Source organism: Lampetra planeri, chromosome 78, assembly GCF_965212315.1.
Source record: "Lampetra planeri chromosome 78, kcLamPlan1.2.h2, whole genome shotgun sequence".
Lineage (NCBI taxonomy): Eukaryota > Metazoa > Chordata > Hyperoartia > Petromyzontiformes > Petromyzontidae > Lampetra > Lampetra planeri.
Window position 1 is genome coordinate 855565 of NC_136183.1, and position 18447 is coordinate 874011.

The following is an 18447-nucleotide window of genomic DNA, read 5'->3' on the forward strand; positions in this document are numbered from 1 at the left end:
ATTGGGAGCAGTGATGCAGTTGTTAGTGGACTGCATCATGAACCGAATAATTAGTTTTATTATTGCCGACAACAAACCAGACGTGATAGCTAAAAATATTGTGGGCCTTTGCTAGGTTAATTCATCCTCCAACGAATTGGTGACGTGCAGGAACATTAGTTTTGAGCAGATGAAGGTGCCAGTATGTGACAATGTATAGTTTTATTCTAATACGAATATTTTATCATAACCATTTCGCTTTTTGCCTCCCTGGCACTTTTTATCAGCATGGAAACAGTCAGGATAGGAACATGGCACATACCTAGCTGAAGTTACATCTGTTCCTCCGAGCATTCAAACAATTCTAAACCTAGCTTCACACACAAGTTGCGATTGAACATGAATTTGTACATTTCGCAAAATGTGTGCACAGTACTAATAGTTTTATTTTCAACACCCTTTGCTATGTAAGCTGAATTTGGCTTAAATTAACATTCCTTTCATAGCCAGACAACCGAAGTTATATGCTTGGAGTTTTTGGTTCACATAAATATTGAAGATACTAGGGCTACCAGGCATATTTCTCGCCACTTGCCTTCCCATTGTGTGCCTGAACAGCAAGTGTGATAAATTAGGGAAGCTTTTTCAAAATATCATGAATGTATGAATACGTATAGACGTGTAAGTCATGTGTGACTGTGTATATATGCATGCCATGCGTGCTGCTATGCTGACGGAGATGGTGTGGATATTGAAATTATATATGCAGTTGATTCTTCCTGTGCCACTTTACTCTGCGGAATTGGTCTGATAGAGGAAAGACACTCAGCACAGCCCAGTACAATAAACAACCAGTGCGACCAGTGTCCTTACAGCACGGATCACACTGGAAACTTGAAGCAGCACCATAGAACACACACAGGAGAGAAACCCTTCAAGTGCACTGTGCGGCAAGGCGTTTGCATGGCCATCTGTTCTTCAGAGCCACCAGAGAACACACACCGGAGAAAAATTCTTCAAGTGCACTGTGCGGGAAGGCATTTGGACAGTCATCAATTCTTCAGACCCACCAGATAACACACACAGGAAATAAACCCTTCAATTGCAGTGTGTGTGGGAAGTATTTTCAACTTCATCTATTCTTAAACAACACCAGAGAACACACACAGGAGAGAAACATTTCAAGTGCACTGTGTGTGAGAAGGGATTTGCACGGTCATCAGTTCTTCAAAGGTACCAGAGGAGAACACACACAGGAGAGAAACCCTTCAAGTGCACTCAGTGCGGAAAGGCGTTTGCACATCCATCATCACATCTTCAAAGACACCAGAAAACACACAGGCATCAGAAGATCCCCAAGGAGTGGAGTCTCAAATCGGCTTATCAAAGTCAAAGGTATCAAGGTGAAATATAATGAGGCAAAGGTGAAATGTGAAGTGACAGTGAAGAGCGAAAATGTGAAGGTAAAATGTGAAGATGAAGGTTCAACTACAAAATTAGATCTTCACATCGATGGAGGCAACGTGAAACAAGAGGAGAATTCTTACTCTGAGGCAGAGCGAGGCAACTTCCAGCAGTTTGTGGATGTGGAGGTGTGAGTGGACTTCTTAAGACAATACAAAGTCAAGTGGAGACCCAGTAGATGCGTAATCTCCAATAGATTCACCTTTTTCACAGGCCTTTAATGAAAATAATGTGAAGTTGAAAACTCATTTCCTAGGTTCAACCTGCAGAGTAAGAGCGGCCAGTATTTGTGGACCTATGGGTTGGGTACATGCCTAACCAGGAGCGAGAACCAATAAGCTCCCAAGCATTCACTAAGTTATAAATATAATATTAGCATTTATATGGTGCTAGCTTAATTGCCTCAGCAACTCGGAGTTGGTTATCATATCTCATCACATACACTCGAAGAGCACCCCCAATTGGCAGCTGCCCCTGTGTGGCATAATGTGGCCCTGTACCAGCCTGCATCTGGCCATAAGTCTGTCAGTAGGGGTGACTTTACCGAAAGAACCAAGAAGATGAATCCCTGCAGTCACGAAAGCTTTAAATCGAAATTTACCTATGCATTTTAAATGCCACAATAGTATGTTTAACATCCACTGTTAAACAGACTGCATATTTTGGTTAATGTTACTGGAGTAACCAGGTGTGCCTGTTTTGTTTTTAACCTTTAAACTCTGCAATAAATAGAGAATACGCTATCACTTGGCTTCCTTCAATCTGTAGGCTTGCCAGCCTAAATGTTTCGAACCAGTGAAGATGTTCCATTCGTGGGGTCCACGTTTCGCAAGCATAAAGAAGGGAGGGAATGACTCTTGCCGAGACGATCCGAAGCTCCATGCAGAGCAACAGACCAGGTAGTTTCCACACAGCGTTACGCAACCAATGAAAAGACTGATTCGGAGTGACACCTCTGCTGTCAAACCGGAGCCAGTCATGAGCACACTGCCCAGGTATGGGAAACTCCACAACTGCCCCATCACCAATTGGGAGTTGTGTGGGTGGAATGTCCGATGGTACAAAATACCCAGGCAAGTGCTTAGTCTTGGTGGGGCTGATGGTAAGGCCCCACCTCTTCGTGGCAAGCTCCAGGTTCAGCAGCAGCGCCTCCAACTCCTCCTCTGAGTGAGCATCAATTACCAGATCATCGGCATATATAACATGCTTGATCAATAGGGAGCCATCCTTTGACCGCACCGGGCATCGATCAACCTCCCATTGTATCTGTACTAGATGTAAATTACCCTGGTACAACTATTGAAGGCTTCACGAACTACGTGGTCGAAATAGATGTTAAATAATGTGGGAGCCAGAGATCAGGGACTCCGAAAGCACGAAGAACAATCCAGAGACCATGCCTACTGATGGTATCATAGGCCTTGACCAGGTCAATAAATCAGAGATGTAAACACACACAGTGTACACATACACAGAGTGTACACACACAGTTTTAGGCAAAGGGATCCCAAGACTAGCTGAACACTGTTAAAAGAACACTTACTTATTGTGGCAAGGTGACTTCTATAAACAAAAGGAAGAAGAAGCAATGGGCTCTCCTTTGTCTCCTGTGATAACGGATTTGTACATGGAAGACTTTGAAACAAAAGCAATTGCTTCAATTCTAGATTTGAAGCTTTCGTGACTGCAAGGATTCATACTCTTAGATTTTTCGGTATAGTCACGTAGGTAAAAAATTAAAATTAATAAAAGTAAAATAAAATAAAAATCACGACGTTTCGGAGGCAACGAAGACGGAGGCTTGTGTTGCCTCCGAAACGTCGTGATTTTTATTTTATTTTTATTAATTTTAATTTTTTACCTACGTGAGTATACCGAAAAACCTAAGAGTATCAATTGCTTCAAGCACACTAAAACCATCTGCTTGGTTTAGATATATGGATGACACATTGGTGGTCTGGCCACACGGCAAAAATACACTGAACGCATTTCTAAATCATCTCAACTCGCAAAACCTATCCATCCTATTCACCATGGAAGTGGAAGCTGACAGAACTCCACCATTTCTGGATATTCTGCTCCGACAGGGTCGAAATGGTAAAATAACACAGTGTTTACCGAAATAAAACACATACTGACGCCTATCTGAATGCAGTCACACCATCACCGCGCACATAAATCTTCTCTTATCGAGACGCTCATTCATCGAGCTAAGAAAGTGTCAGATGGTGACAGTCTGAGAAGTGAAATTCAACATGTTAAAGCGCTGCAAATTAACGTTTACAATTATGCACAACTCAACAGGGCATTGAATACCAAAACCAAATCAAATAATAAGAGCATTGAAACTGCTCAAGTAATTAAAACGATAAAAAGACCGTATATTGCACGAGTAACTGATAAACTAGCCAGATGTTTGGAAAAACAAAACATCCGAGTCAGATTTGGCACGGTACATAAAATACAGAAATTTATATCTGGTACAAAAAATTTATTATCGAAGCTATCTACAGAAGATGTGCACAGGATTAACTGCACGTGTGGTAAATGTTATGCTGGGCAAACAGGACGAATGATCAGCACGAGACTAAAAGAACATGAGAGACTCTATAAAATTATTCCAAATACAACTGTCAGTAGTAGCAGAACACGCTTGCCAACAAGGACACTCAATTGATTTTCATAAAGTTTAAATTTTGTGCAAAACTAGCTACTACTGGCCAAGACTATTTAGAAAATCTATCTAAATTGAAGGAAATAAAAATAACTTTAACCGTTTGGATAGCTACCGCCTTAGCGCTGCGTGGAAGCGAATCATCAAATAATACATTATCCAAATGCATGCCTACAAAGGGCAGTGTACTTCAATAGGGAATACCGTTGGTAGGGCTATTTTAATAAACACAATAGAAAGGAAGGACAAGTTCAAAGTGCTCACATAATGAGCATGCATAATGTACCTTGCCTCAGTAATCCCCCCCTCCCCACATTGTGCAAGAGCGCAAAAGCGTGTCCACCACATCTACGCCTCTATTTAAGGAACTAAACAGTAAGACTTCTCCACAAATCTGGCTGTCGCCTGATGAAGCTACTTGTAATTACTGGCGAAACATCGTATTCAGATTTTAAATGTGACTTGGCTCTCCAACACACCGATGTGCTGTGTGGGGGCCGGCGTCCACCCCACCCCCTCGCTGGGCAGGTGGGGTGCGACGTCCGCCCCATCCACTCCCTCCTCCACCGTGTCGATCAGCTCCCGCCGGGGCCCCGCCGACCGGGTGATCGGCCACCCCGCGCTAGCACCCTCTCTAATCCACACGGGATTACTCCACACATGTCCGCGTACACACCACCACTAATGCTAACGCGGCAGCGAGCACGCGCGCGCACCTGCAGGCGATTATACCCTACCACGCACACACACCACAGCGCTCAAGCAGGGGTTGCGAACACGCCCTCCTGCTGGCAATTATATCTCACCACGCACACATACCACAGTTAATGCTCAAGCAACTAAATTCTAATATTTTATTGGATTCTTTCGGTAAAGTCACGTCGGTATAAAATAAAATAAATCACTAAGTTTCAGGCGCAACACAAGCGTCCCTCATCAGGTGGGAAAGCAAGGTCTGCTGCTGAGGCAGACTGTTTTAAAAAGGTTTGAAATGGGTGTAGCCTAAGAGTCATAAAGAAGTGACGGGGCTAGTTATGTTAATGTGAGAAATTAGCATGTAACTGTAAGATAGGAGAGCGGCCTCCTAGACGAGGGCACGGAAGTGGCTATGTTAATGTGAGAGATTAGCATATTAATGTAAAATCAAAGAGTGGGGCAATCCAAAGGCATGAGTGCAACCCAACGGGTGCAATCCAAAGGGCATGTGAGTATGAGAGTGCAATCCAAAGGACATGTGAGCATGAGAGTGAAATCCAAAGGCATGAGAGTGCAATGCAATGGACATGTGAGCATGAGAGAGGCATCGAGAAAGAGACACATAGAGTCGAAATAACAGCTGACATGGGCAGGTAGGATGGAAACATCACAATCAGTTAAGACTTTACCTGGTTAATAACGTCCTTCCAATGATTGCTCAGTTTATACCCATCCTCTCGGTTGAAGTTGTGTCTGTGTTTATATATCTGGATGGATTCATGAACAAATCTCTGAAGGTAGCCGGTAGGTTACAGAGTACCTCCGTCTAAGAAAAATACATTTCATGTGAGCCCACAGTGTTAAAACAATGATCGGCAATGGCAAATGTATTGTTCCTACCGTGTTTCAGATCTGCCTTGTGTTCACGGATGCGGTCTGACACATGCCGCAACCACAGCTCAGTTTGTAGACACCAGGGAATTGCATCTTTTACAGCTGGGATTAAATCACAGATTTTGTGTACTGTATTGAAACGAACCTGGATATTGTGTTTGTTTAAGATTTTGGATATCTTTTTGGTAACCCCTGCTATGTACGGTAAAGTGATGGTTTTGGTTGGTTCCTCAGAATGTTGTCTCCACATGGTTGAGTATACAGCTTTGCGGATTGTACGGTCCGAGTATCCGTGCATCCTGAGGGTTTGGTGTACGTGCTCCAACTAACTGGCTAGGTGGTGCTGGTCGGAGATGCAATGGGCCCTATGGTGTAGTGTTTTGATGAGGGAATTATTCTTGGCTGGATGGTGGTGGGAGTCAGGCTTTAGATAGGCATCTGTGTGGGTGGCTTTCCTGTAGACCGAATGTCCCAACGAGCCATCAGGTTTCTTCTCGATCAAAACATCCAGGAATGGTAGCTTGCTATCCTTTTCCACTTCCATGGTGAATTTAATAGACGGGTGTATGGAATTGATGTGGTTGAAAAATTGGTTCAGTGCTGGCAGACCATGTGGCCAGATGACAAACGTGTCATCTACGTATCTCTTCCACAAGGAAGGACGTTGGGTGGATGTCTGGATGGCATCTGTCTCAAATTTCTCCATGAAAACATTCTGTAGAAGGTACCATTCCAGGTGAAGTATGTGTTGGTAAGACAGTGCCTTACCAAAGTTGGTATATCTGGATTCAGTCTTTGTTGGACCAAGTCTTCAATGATTGCAATGGTGTCAAGTACAGGTACATTGGTGAACAGAGAGAGTACATAAAAACTGACAAGCAAATCATCCGGAGACAGTGAGATGTCCTTGATTAAAGAAACCAAATGAGCTGAGTTATATACAGTTGAGGTGGTCTTGCCCGTGAAAGGAAGCAGGGTCTCAGACAGAAATCGGGCCAGTTTGTAGGTGGGTGAGTTAATGGATTTGAACACGGCAAAACTAACTCCTCAGCCGTTGCCGACCATTGCTATAATGCTGTGGGCTCTCGTGATATTGTTTTCTCCGAGACCAAGATGCTCTGCAAACCTTCTGGCTACTATGAAACGTTTGTTCATGAAGCCATCCAGATATATAAACATAACTTCAACTGAGAAGATGGATACAAATTGAGCAACCACTGGAATGATGTTATCAACCAGGTAAAGCCTTAACTGGTCGTGATTATTTCCAAGTTAAATGTCTTTACATTAGCAGACTATATCCCTCTGGCTAGCTCTCCCGTCGCTGCCGCAGATCTTACTCTGCCCCACCCCATCTCTAGCCCCGCCCATGTACCCTACCTATATAGTCTACTAGCAGGAAGTACCAGGCATTGCCCGGGGGAAAATATATTTCAAAACCTCTCTTAAAAACCTTACATATACATACACAGATACTAAGGTATTGTGAAAGCCCGGAGGGCCGTTTGTCCATTTCTCCACCAACAAAATTATAAGAGGCTTGCACAAGTCCAAAAAATTATTGAAAGTGTGGGGTAAATAGTTGATGTAAAAGGTTTCCAAAAATTATGGACCCCCCGCCTCAAAAAAGTATCTTTACCCCCGCGTAGGTATATATACCTACACACCCTACATACAACAGAGGAATTAGTATCTACTGACTCTGTAGTTGTATCTATGGACTGTACAGTAGTATCTACTGAGCCAGTAGTAGCTACAGACTGTGTAGTAGTATTTAGTGACTGTAGTAACTACTGGCCGTAGTCGTATCTACTGGCCCTACAGTCGTATCTACCGACTCGATAGTAGTGTAATAAAAGACTTTGCTGACACACTGCTTGGTCTCCATTACTCTTTATTCTGGTTGACACTCGCACCCCGCTGGTCCCGACAGCGGACCAGTTGCTCTTCGCGTGCGCCCCGCATGCGCTCTCCCGTCAGTGGCTCCGCTCCTCCGCCCCGCACACCGCTGGCCAACGGTGTGCCCGAAGCTCCTCCAGCCACGTGGCTGATGGCGCGGATCCCCTCCGGCCACCCAACGTGGTCCAGCTTCGTGACTCTACCAACTGACCCGGAGCCCTTCCGGGCTCCCACCTATATTCCCTTCACCACGTGATCCTGTCTCCTCCCAGATCCGGCCTCTGCATAGCGCCTTGCTGGCTCCGCCTTTAGGTTGGCCTCTGCTCACCTCGCATCTGATTGGACCCGAGGTGAGCGACGGACCTTCACATACGCCCCCATACTGGGCCCAGCCCCCCAATACCCTGGGCCGTATGATTGGCCCAGAGCCGAGCAGCGAGCCCCGCTTACGCTCGCATTACAATAGTAACGACTAACTGTAAAGTAGTATCTGCTGACTCTATAGTAGTATCCACTGACTATAGTAGTAACTACTTACTCTATAGCAGTATCTACTCACTCTATAGTAGTATCTACTGACTCTAGTAGCTACTCACCGTAGTAGTATGTACTGACTGTATAGTACTATATACTGACTGTAGCAGTATTGACTGACTGTAGTGGTATATACTGACTGTTTTAGTATCTACTAACTCTATATAGCAGTATCTAACAACTCGATAGCAGTATCTACTATCACTGCAGCAGTGCATACCGACTGAGGTGGTACCTGCTATCACTACAACAGTGCATACTGACAGTGGTGGCACCTGCTATGACTACAACAGTGCATACCGACTTTGGTGGTACCTGCTTTCACTACAGCAGTGCATACTGACTGTGGTGGTACATGCTATGATAACAGCAGTGCATACTGTGGTGGAACCTGCTTTCACTACAGCAGTGTATACTATGGTGGTACCTGCTATGATTACAGCAGTGGATACTGACTGTGGTGGTATCCTATGACTACCGCTGTGCATACTGACTGTGGTGGTACCTGCTTTCACGAAAGCAGTGCATACTGACTGTGGTGGTTCCTGCTATGATTACAACAGTGCATCTTCTGGTGGTACCTGCCAAGATTACAGCAGTGCATATTGTGGTGGTACCTGCTATGATTACAACAGTGCATACTGCTGTGGTGGTATGTTGTATATGTTGTAATTATTAAGTCCGAAAAATGCGCAAATCGCATGAATGATGTTAATGTATGTAATTATATGCATACATTATGATAATCACGGAGATAATCGTAGTAATTTATGCAGATGCTTGCGATTATGTTAATGTGTGCAGTTATGATAATTAGGCTTAGCTTCGTTATCCAGAGTTGTATCAATCGGGATAAAACGATTATCTTTGATTGAACATTTACTGATTATCTTAGTGTGTTTATGTTATGTTAGGTCTCTAATTTCATATCTCATCGCAGGATACAGTTCTTAGGAATAAGACAGTTTTGCATGGACTGGGAAAGAAGCACTCGAACACTTGGTGTTAAGCAATTTTTATTCTAAACAAACATATGACCTCTAAGATGCAAAGGCAAAGTATACGTCAGTAGATTCATCGGCAAGATTATGCAATTAACGAAAATAAATGACTAAAACATTTCTTATTCCTGTAACTCGACGGCAGCAACTGCTTTGCACGATCAGTTGATATTGAACGCACCACCTTGAAATGGCAACCCTTTTTGAAACGCAAGATAACTTTTTGAAAGTCTTATTCGTGTGCGTGTTGTGTATGCGTTGTCCCTTTGTAAAATTAATTACATTTTTCTTAGAGCCGGGAGTTATGTCTTTAGCTTGTGGGGTGGGGGAGATACAACCAGCTCTTTAGAGGTTCCTCTCGCTTGGGCGTGGCCGCAGCGAGCCCGTGCTGTCTCCCTTTCTCCACTGCTCGATTGAGCGGCGTTGGCACGATGTCCGCCGTTGTGGTGCACGATGATTCCGTAGTCGGATAGCGCGCAGCTCCTCCACGAGTCGGCACGACGCTTGATGACGCCCGAGTCGTGCTGCTCGTGCGCTTTCTCTCTCTCTACTGCTAGATGAGTGGCGTCGCACGATGCTCGCCGTCGTGGTGCGCGATGATATCGTCGTCACTCTCTCCTTGATCGCTGCCCGCTTCACACGGACACTCGCCCTTACTTCAGGCTGTGTTGGCTCAGGCTCTGGACGACGCGGCTGTGCGTGCTCACTGGCTTGGAGCGCTCTGGCGATGAACGATGGCTCTTGTTGCTCATCCGCTGCTGCTCGTCCTTTGCGATGCTCGCTTGGTTGACGCTTGGCGATCTCCGCCCTTTGTACAGGTTGTTCGCTGGTCGTCACTCTGGCGATGAACGATGCTTCGTTCATTGTTGGGTGGACGTTGGGTGTCTTTGTTGGCTCGAGAGTGATAGCTGGAATCTCCGTCAGCTTCACTCGCAGCTCGGCGACTCAGGGTAGCAATTCTTCTTAGGTGGTGCAGACCTCAGCTTGTCGATGCACGTCGCTACCCCACGAACATCGTCATTCTGGATGACGGAAGAGCTTCTTCATTGTCGGCGTTGAGATGAGATGGGGCCGTAGCCCTGGAGATCTCTGGTGGGGGCCGTAGCCCCGGAGACGAGATGTCTTGAATGGATTTTGCCTCGGCTTATATTGAGAAAATCCACTCGGTTTCCCGAGTTGTTCAAAGGCCGGGTCATATATCTTTTGTGGGGGCGAACACATCTGCGTCCGTGTGTGTCGTGTGCGTGTCCGTCCGTATGTGTTGCGTGTGTTTCTTAGCTTTAAAGACACAGCTGTGTAATCATTCTGGAAGGAGGGGTGGGGGCTTCTTCACGAACTGGTGCCCCACACGAGTTATCCATTAAACCAGACCGACGATTCGCGTTCGCACCGAGGTTACATCATCACAATCATAATACACGTTTTTGATTGTGAATAATATTTGTCGCGAAAACCTACGCGTTAAGCGAGCTTAATGATCCCCTCGCTCTGGGCGTTATATCCTTTGTCTCACACAGCTTAAGTTGTTTTTGGTTTGGAAGTTAAAATGCGACTCATTTGGCTGTTTAGTATTATTGTGATTTGATTGTAAATGACTCAAGGCGTGCCGTAACCGTGTTCACTGTATTTCATCGTGGTTTGATCTCCCTACGGGGAAGTGTTATTTGCTCGCGTGTGTTTAACTCAAAAACGTGAACACCCTCTCCTTTCTCAGCGTCTCTTGTGAGAGGAAAAACAAACAAGAGAAACAGATGCCCTAGGAATGTCAGACACAGACCCCCCCCCCTCGCGACCCTTTGACTCCCTCCTTGCTTCCCCTGCGTGGGTCATCCCGAGGCCAGACCCCGCCATACGTACTTTATGGCATGCGTGTGTTTGTGCCAAACCGCGTTTAATGGCCCTCCCCGTTTCACAGATTCCTGGTGTGCTTGTGAGGAGTAGTGGGTTGTTTTCATTATTTAATTTAAATATTTATATAGATATAAAAAAAAACATTTTTTTATTGTTCTTAATATTAATAAAAAAAAGGGGTATAGACACAACAGGTACCTGCTATTATAGCAGTGCATACTGTTGTGGTGGTACCTGCTATGATTACAGCAGTGCATAGTGCTGTGGTGGTACCTGCTATTACAGCTGTGCATATTGTGGTGGTACTTGCTTTCACTACAGCAGTGCATACCGACTGTGGTGGGACCTGGTTTCACTACAGCAGTGCATACCGACTGTGGCGGTACCTGCTATGATTACAGCAGTGCATATTGTGGTGGTACCTGCTATGATATGTACTGACTTATAGTAGTATATACTGACTGTAGCAGTATAGACTGACTGTAGTGGTATATACTGACTGTTTTAGTATCTACTAACTCTATATAACAGTATCTACCAACTCGATAGCAGTATCTACTATCACTACAGCAGTGCATACCCACTGAGGTGGTACCTGCTATGATTACAGCAGTGCATACTGCTGTGGTGGTACCTGCTATTACAGCTGTGCATATTCTGGTGGTACTTGCTTTCACTACAGCAGTGCATACCGACTGTGGCAGTACCTGCTATGATTACAGCAGTGCATATTGTGGTGGTACCTGCTATGATATGTACTGACTTATAGTAGTATATACTGACTGTAGCAGTATAGACTGACTGTAGTGGTATATACTGACTGTTTTAGTATCTACTAACTCTATATAACAGTATCTACCAACTCGATAGCAGTATCTACTATCACTACAGCAGTGCATACCCACTGAGGTGGTATCTGCTATCACTACAGCAGTGTATACTGACAGTGGTGGCACCTGTTATGACTACAGCAGTGCATAACGACTTTGGTGGTACCTGCTTTCACAACAGCAGTGCATACTGACTGTGGTGATATCCTATGACTACCGCTGTGCATACTGACTGTGGTGGTACCTGCTTTCACGACAGCAGTGCATACTGACTGTGGTGGTTCCTGTTATGATTACAGCAGTGCATATTGTGGTGGTACCTGCTATGATGACAACAGTGCATACTGTTGTGGTGGTACCTGCTATGATTACAGCAGTGCATACTGACTGTGGTGGTACCTGCTATGATTACAGCAGTGCATATTGTGGTGGTACCTGCAATGATTACAGCAGTGGATACCGACTGTGGTGGTACCTGCTTACACTACAGTAGTACATCCTGACTCTATCTATCTTATACATAAAAGGCAAATTTTTAAATGTGTGTTTGTTCGAAATGTTTAGCATACCGTGATGGCGGGTTGAGACCGTGATGGCGTGGAGGATGCCGTGATACACTCACGCATCTTACACTGACTCACTCACACATCATACACTGACTCACTCACACATCATACACTCACTCACACATCATACACTTACTCACTCATCATACGCTGACTCACTCACTCATCATACACTCACTCACACAACCACTGACCCATTGACTCATCATACTCACTCATCATACGCTGACTCACTCATCATACACTGAGTCACTCACACATCATACACTCACTCACTCACACATCATACACGGACTCACTCATCATACGCTGACTCACTCACACATCATACACTCACACAACCACTGACCCATTCACTCATCATACACAAATTCATTCATCATACACTAACTCATCATACGTTGACTCACTCGTCATACGCTGACCCATTCACTCATCATACACTAATTCACTCATCATACACTCACTCATCATACGCTGACTGACTCATACTTAAACTCTTAGCCCGCTCTCTGACGTCACCACTGCATTACCTAATCGGCGTTAGACTCGAGGGGGAGGTGTACCCCGCTAGTGACTTCATGTCACCTGCTGATGCCGCGTGACGTCATGAGATACCAGGAAGCTGCCGATCCTCGCGCGCGCTCACTGAGATCCGAGGTGAGAAGTTCACATCGTGATTGTTGTCGTGGTGGTTGTTGTTGTTTACCCAGGTAGAGCCTCGCTCCTTCTCCCCCTTGTAGGGATATCAATTGAGTAGCAGCGAGTATGGAAACCATGTCCAGGTTGGAACATTACAACGCGGGGCCTAGCCATGCGGGGCCTTGCCTCCTGCTTTCGCCTGATTGAATTTGCTTTAATTCTCGGCTTAAGTTTAATTTGTCTTCACCTGGCTCACTACCTTGAAACTTTTTTTCTTTAAAATATTAATAAAATTTGTTTTATCTTACCAGGCAAAGCCCACTTGAGCTACACCGCTCTTTTTCAGAAGCGACCTGCCCACAACAAAGTGGCTTATCAACGTGTGGAAATGTATATCCGTCAAATACTCTTAAACGCGCGGTGATGTTGACTCTAAATGTGGAGGGAAAAACCGGAAGACCCAGAAGAAAATCCACGCGACCACGGGGAGAGAGACACGCAAACTATAAATATACATCCTTAATTCAGGTTTGTTTGGGTTAGATCGCGTACATATATAAAGTTAAATCTGCCACCACCCAACAGAGCCAATTAGTAAGGTTTGTTAAGTAAACAACGTGGCCAAATCGTCACTAGTACAGCACACCGGTTGTGTGTTGGAGAGCCAAGCCACAACATTACAATCTGAGTAAGACGTTGGCCAGTATTTACAACCAGCTTTATCAGGCGACAGCCAAATGTTGTGGCTTGGCTCTGGGAATATAAATCAGGTCGCTGGGTTTATAGCGCAGCACGCGAACCATTGCACTGCCACTTTTCACTCATGCACAAACATCATCGGAAGTATTGTATTCAGTAATAACTAAGTTACCCGGCTTCGCACAAGTCTGAGTAATTAAACGTTACGAGTAATGTTTTGCAATGCTGGCTTTGTTAGAATTATTGGAATATGCCAATGAGGTCTGTAAATATGTGTATTGTCACGGTGTTTTGGTTGTGTTATACAATCGCAGGGCTTGTTTGTTTAATAATTATGACAGCTTTTAAATTCGTTGCCCTTGAAGAGCTTCAGGATAGACAATGTTGGATGTTTTGCCATCTAGTGGGTTTAATCGAATGAAGCTTCTATTTTGGCATAAATGTCGACAGAAAATTGGTGGAAGAGCTCTTTGCATCTTAAGAAGAGATTGAAGCTGCCTTTTCGCACCATGATCCTGAAGGCAAAGAAGTCTCTATATAAGGAACGAAACAGTAAGATTCTTGATTTGAAGCTTTCGTGAATGCAGGCATCCATACTCTTTGGTTCTTTTGGTAAAGTCACGTATGTGAACCAAAGAGTATGAAACAGTAAGACTTCACCACAAATCTGGCTGTCGCCTGATGAAGCTAGTTGTATTTACTGGCGAAATGTCGTACTCAGTTGGTAAATGTTGTGGCTTGGCTCTCCAACACACAACCGGTGTGCTGTACTAGTGAGGAATTGGCCACGTTCTGTTTACGTGACAAACCTTACTAGTTGGCTACGTCGGGTGGTGGCGGGTTTTAACGACGCATATTTACGCGATCTAACCCAAAAACCTCTTATAAACGAAGTAATTGTTTGTAGCGCTTGATGTAGGTATTCATAGTATGTGAGTGGTGGTGCGTGTACTTGTATAATTATTTTAACGCTAGTGCGTGTATTTTCATGCTTTTTATTCCTTACCAGGCGATGTAGATTTGATGTATTTAGTCGTAGCTGTTGTTTCGCATCTATGTTGTGTCGAAGGAGGTCTGTAGTGTTGGCACATAGATGTAAACATTTTAGAATAGTACGTTTTTTATAAAAATATTGCTGTGTGTTAGAGATGAGCCGTGCACGTGCAGAGAGGACAGTAAGGAGCCAGAAGGGGATGAATTTGGCGGCAAAAACGCAGGGCTGATAATAGGGAAGGATAACGTGGTAAATATGAGATCAAATATAGCAGTGCAGTGGAGACACTCATGTTATGGTGAGTGCTTGGAATTGTAGTATATGAAATGTCATAATGTGTTTACATGTACACTATGAGATCTCTTTTACCAGTGGCAAAATATAATGGTAGGTTTTTACCCTTTTAACTGGTACAAAACTGACACCTTTATTAATAATAAAGGTGTCATTATGTGTTTACATGTGTGGCAAACCGGAAGTAGTGAGAATGTCCAGGGGAGGTGAGGAGCGTGGGGTGTGTGCAGGTGGTACAGATGTAGGTGTTTAGTTAAGATTAAAATTAGTGTGAACAACACACTAACACACCCGTGAGTATGCATGGAAAGTTTGGAGTGTGTTAGCACAATTTGGTTCGCTAAAAAATATACACAAGCGCCAAGTCTGCTTTATCTTTATAGATTTATACTATTTTTTGTCTGGGAATATTTTTTGTGTTCGGTTTCTCCATGTTTATTTCAATTTTTAGTTTATTTGGAATACAGTACAGTACTTATTTCAATTGTGATGTTGTAAATTTTAGTTGACGTTTACCCAACACCATTACTTAGGAAAGGCTTAAGTATTGAATATCGCGCTTTTAGCTTTCGCGCGGCAATTTCCAAGAATGTACCCTCCGCGATATGCAAGCAGCTGCTGTATTTTTTGTCTATTGACTACAGCAGAGGCGTATGTATTTTCAACATAAATTAGATCTCTGCATTCTTGATTTAATTAAGCCCTACAGTACCATGAAGAGGCTTGGGGCTTTGGATTGTTATTTGTTTTCAAATCTATGCCTCTTCTCACATTATTTGAGGATTTGTATGATTTTGGGCAGGATGATCTTAAGCTGTGTGACCAGGAGTCGGAGCCATATCCTGTTCATCTTGGCTTGTGACCGAAATTCACTCTGGCCCCATGCATTACATTACATAGCATCTTCAATAAATATGTAGTTTGAGAAGCTCCCAATGGTCATATAAAAACTATTGCATTTGTTACGGTTACAATGATACGCTAATTGATGCCTGGTTATAGTTCAAGGATCGTTCCATGCTGGTCGACCATGTTACATCTGCTGATGATCTGGTAATGGCTACTTAAGGAGATGGAATTAGGGAATCTTGTTCTGTGGCTTGATAATTCCAATCATGAAATGGGGCCTTGAAAATGTTCCACAAAAATAAATCACCTGCCTGGGAATTTAATGTCATACAACACTGCACCTGCTCAACTCTCCATGAATAATAAGGCAGTTCTACAAGTGGTGGAGGAGCTCCCATACCTGTTTAATTAATTCATGACCAGCTCTGGTTTGGCAGCCAAAATCTCACTTAAAATTAGTCGGGCAGCATTCCTTCATTAGACTGTAACTCTGTGTGCAAGGTGCCTGGACTTTTGCTCTATACAAAGCTGTGAGTGTCCATCGCGTAGGTCGAGTCCATATGAGACCATCCCTCTCCCTGCCATACTGGCATCGCACCCGCCCCTCACCCTTAATCCTGCGGATGTTCAGTGCACAGGATGGTACCACGTAGCCATTTCGAGCTGGCCCGACTGGGTTACATGGGTCACGCGGCCACGAGTCGCTTGTTGGCAAACACAACCCCTGGACCTGGCTCTAGCGGTGATATCAATATAGAATATATGTAAGGATGCACCCCAATAGACTCCCCCTGGAACTGTACCATGCACGTCCCACTGGGCAAAGACCTCGGGGCTGGCCCAAGACACGTTGGCCTGTGAACGCTTTGGAATTCCCCAGGTTGAGCTAGTCTGTCGCCAGGGAAAGGGAGGCCTGGACTGCCCGAATCTGTGTGCTGCCCCCACGAGCATCACCAGGACAAGCGTTTTTAGAAACGAACGAACAAACCTGTGATTCTTCTTGGCCACAGATATTACTCTGTGGATGCAAAATATGAACTTATTTAAATGACCATCTGTGCTGGCTTCTACAATGAAGGCTGGCCTGCCTATGATTCATCCTTAATTCAACCAGACTATTTTGTACTCGAAGCTCTACAGATCCTTAATATATCAATATAGAATACTAGCTGTACTACCCGGCTTCGCCCGGGACTTGTATCCACCACGCCCGGCCGCCTTTGTCTCCCCAGTGGCGATGTTAATACGCCACACCAGTTACTCGTTTTGAGGCTGAGTCCCTCCCTCACCACTCTCCCTCCCTCACCACTCTCCCTCCTTCACCACTCTCCCTCCCTCACCACTCTCCCTCCCTCACCACTCTCCCTCCCTCACCACTCTCCCTCCCTCACCACTCTCCCTCCCTCAGCACTCTCCCTCCCTCAGCACTCTCCCTCCCTCAGCACTCTCCCTCCCTCACCACTCTCCCTCCCTCACCACTCTCCCTCCCTCACCACTCTCCCTCCCTCAGCACTCTCCCTCCCTCAGCACTCTCCCTCCCTCAGCACTCTCCCTCCCTCAGCACTCTCCCTCCCTCAGCACTCTCCCTCCCTCGCCACTCTCCCTCCCTCAGCACTCTCCCTCCCTCAGCACTCTCCCTCCCTCACCACTCTCCCTCCCTCACCACTCTCCCTCCCTCACCACTCTCCCTCCCTCACCACTCTCCTTCCCTCACCACTCTCCCTCCCTCAGCACTCTCCCTCCCTCAGCACTCTCCCTCCCTCAGCACTCTCCCTCCCTCACCACTCTCCCTCCCTCACCACTCTCCCTCCCTCACCACTCTCCCTCCCTCACCACTCTCCCTCCCTCACCACTCTGTAGAGGACGTGAAACTTTGATGAATTTACCTCAGAGTCGCGTGGTGGGTGTCGAGGCCTAGTACCGTGCAGAGCCTCCGGCCTCGCCTGATTTTCCCACCCGGCTGACGCTGGGTACGGGTGCCGTTTCCCCCCCCCCCCCGCGCTACAATAAAACTGTCTAATCGCTATAATTGTATAATCGACCGACGCTATAATAGTAATTGCACACATTGTGGTGGGGGGGGGGAGTGAAGAGGACGTGAAACTTTGATGAATTTACCTCAGAGTCGCGTGTTAATGCGTGCGCCTATTTTTAACGGGAATTAAAAATGGCGTCCACCCCGCTGGGAAGGCGTCGCTATCCGTTGCAAGGGGGCAACCGCCGTCCAATGAAAGCGGCGAAGGCGTCGCTACCCGTTGCCAGGGGCAACCGCCGTCCAATGAAACTGCGTATGGTCCGGCGACCCACAGACAGACAGACAGACAGATTCGCGATTTTATATATATAGATAATGAGTCTCTTTGACAGGCGAGGCTACATTGGTTCATTCGTGAATCCTGCATTTCCAGTTACCACATGCTCAGGCAGCTTCTGTTAGTCCAGATATTAGGGGCTAAACAGGTGTGGCATTGGCGAGAGAAGAGATTGTAGGATGTGGCGGTGATCGTCACGGCCGATGACTGGTATAAGTAGTGTCAATATTGGCCTCTCGAGGAGGCCCGTTATCTATGCTGCAGGGCAT

At 45.4% G+C, this 18447-nt stretch overlaps 1 protein-coding gene across 6 annotated transcripts in view; it reads left to right on the forward strand.

The window, feature by feature from the left end:
* Positions 1–12968: 12968 nt before the first annotated feature.
* LOC144738164 (uncharacterized) overlaps positions 12969–18447 on the forward strand; it is a 42089-nt gene continuing 36610 nt past the window's right edge. The window contains exon 1 of one of the 6 annotated variants that reach the window (XM_078621142.1): positions 12969–13048. The gene's annotated coding sequence lies outside the window, so the exon portion shown is untranslated. Of the gene's footprint in view, positions 13049–13073; positions 14282–18447 lie in introns of those variants that run through there. The other 5 variants (XM_078621144.1, XR_013589152.1, XR_013589154.1 and 2 more) reach the window with 5 other exon arrangements.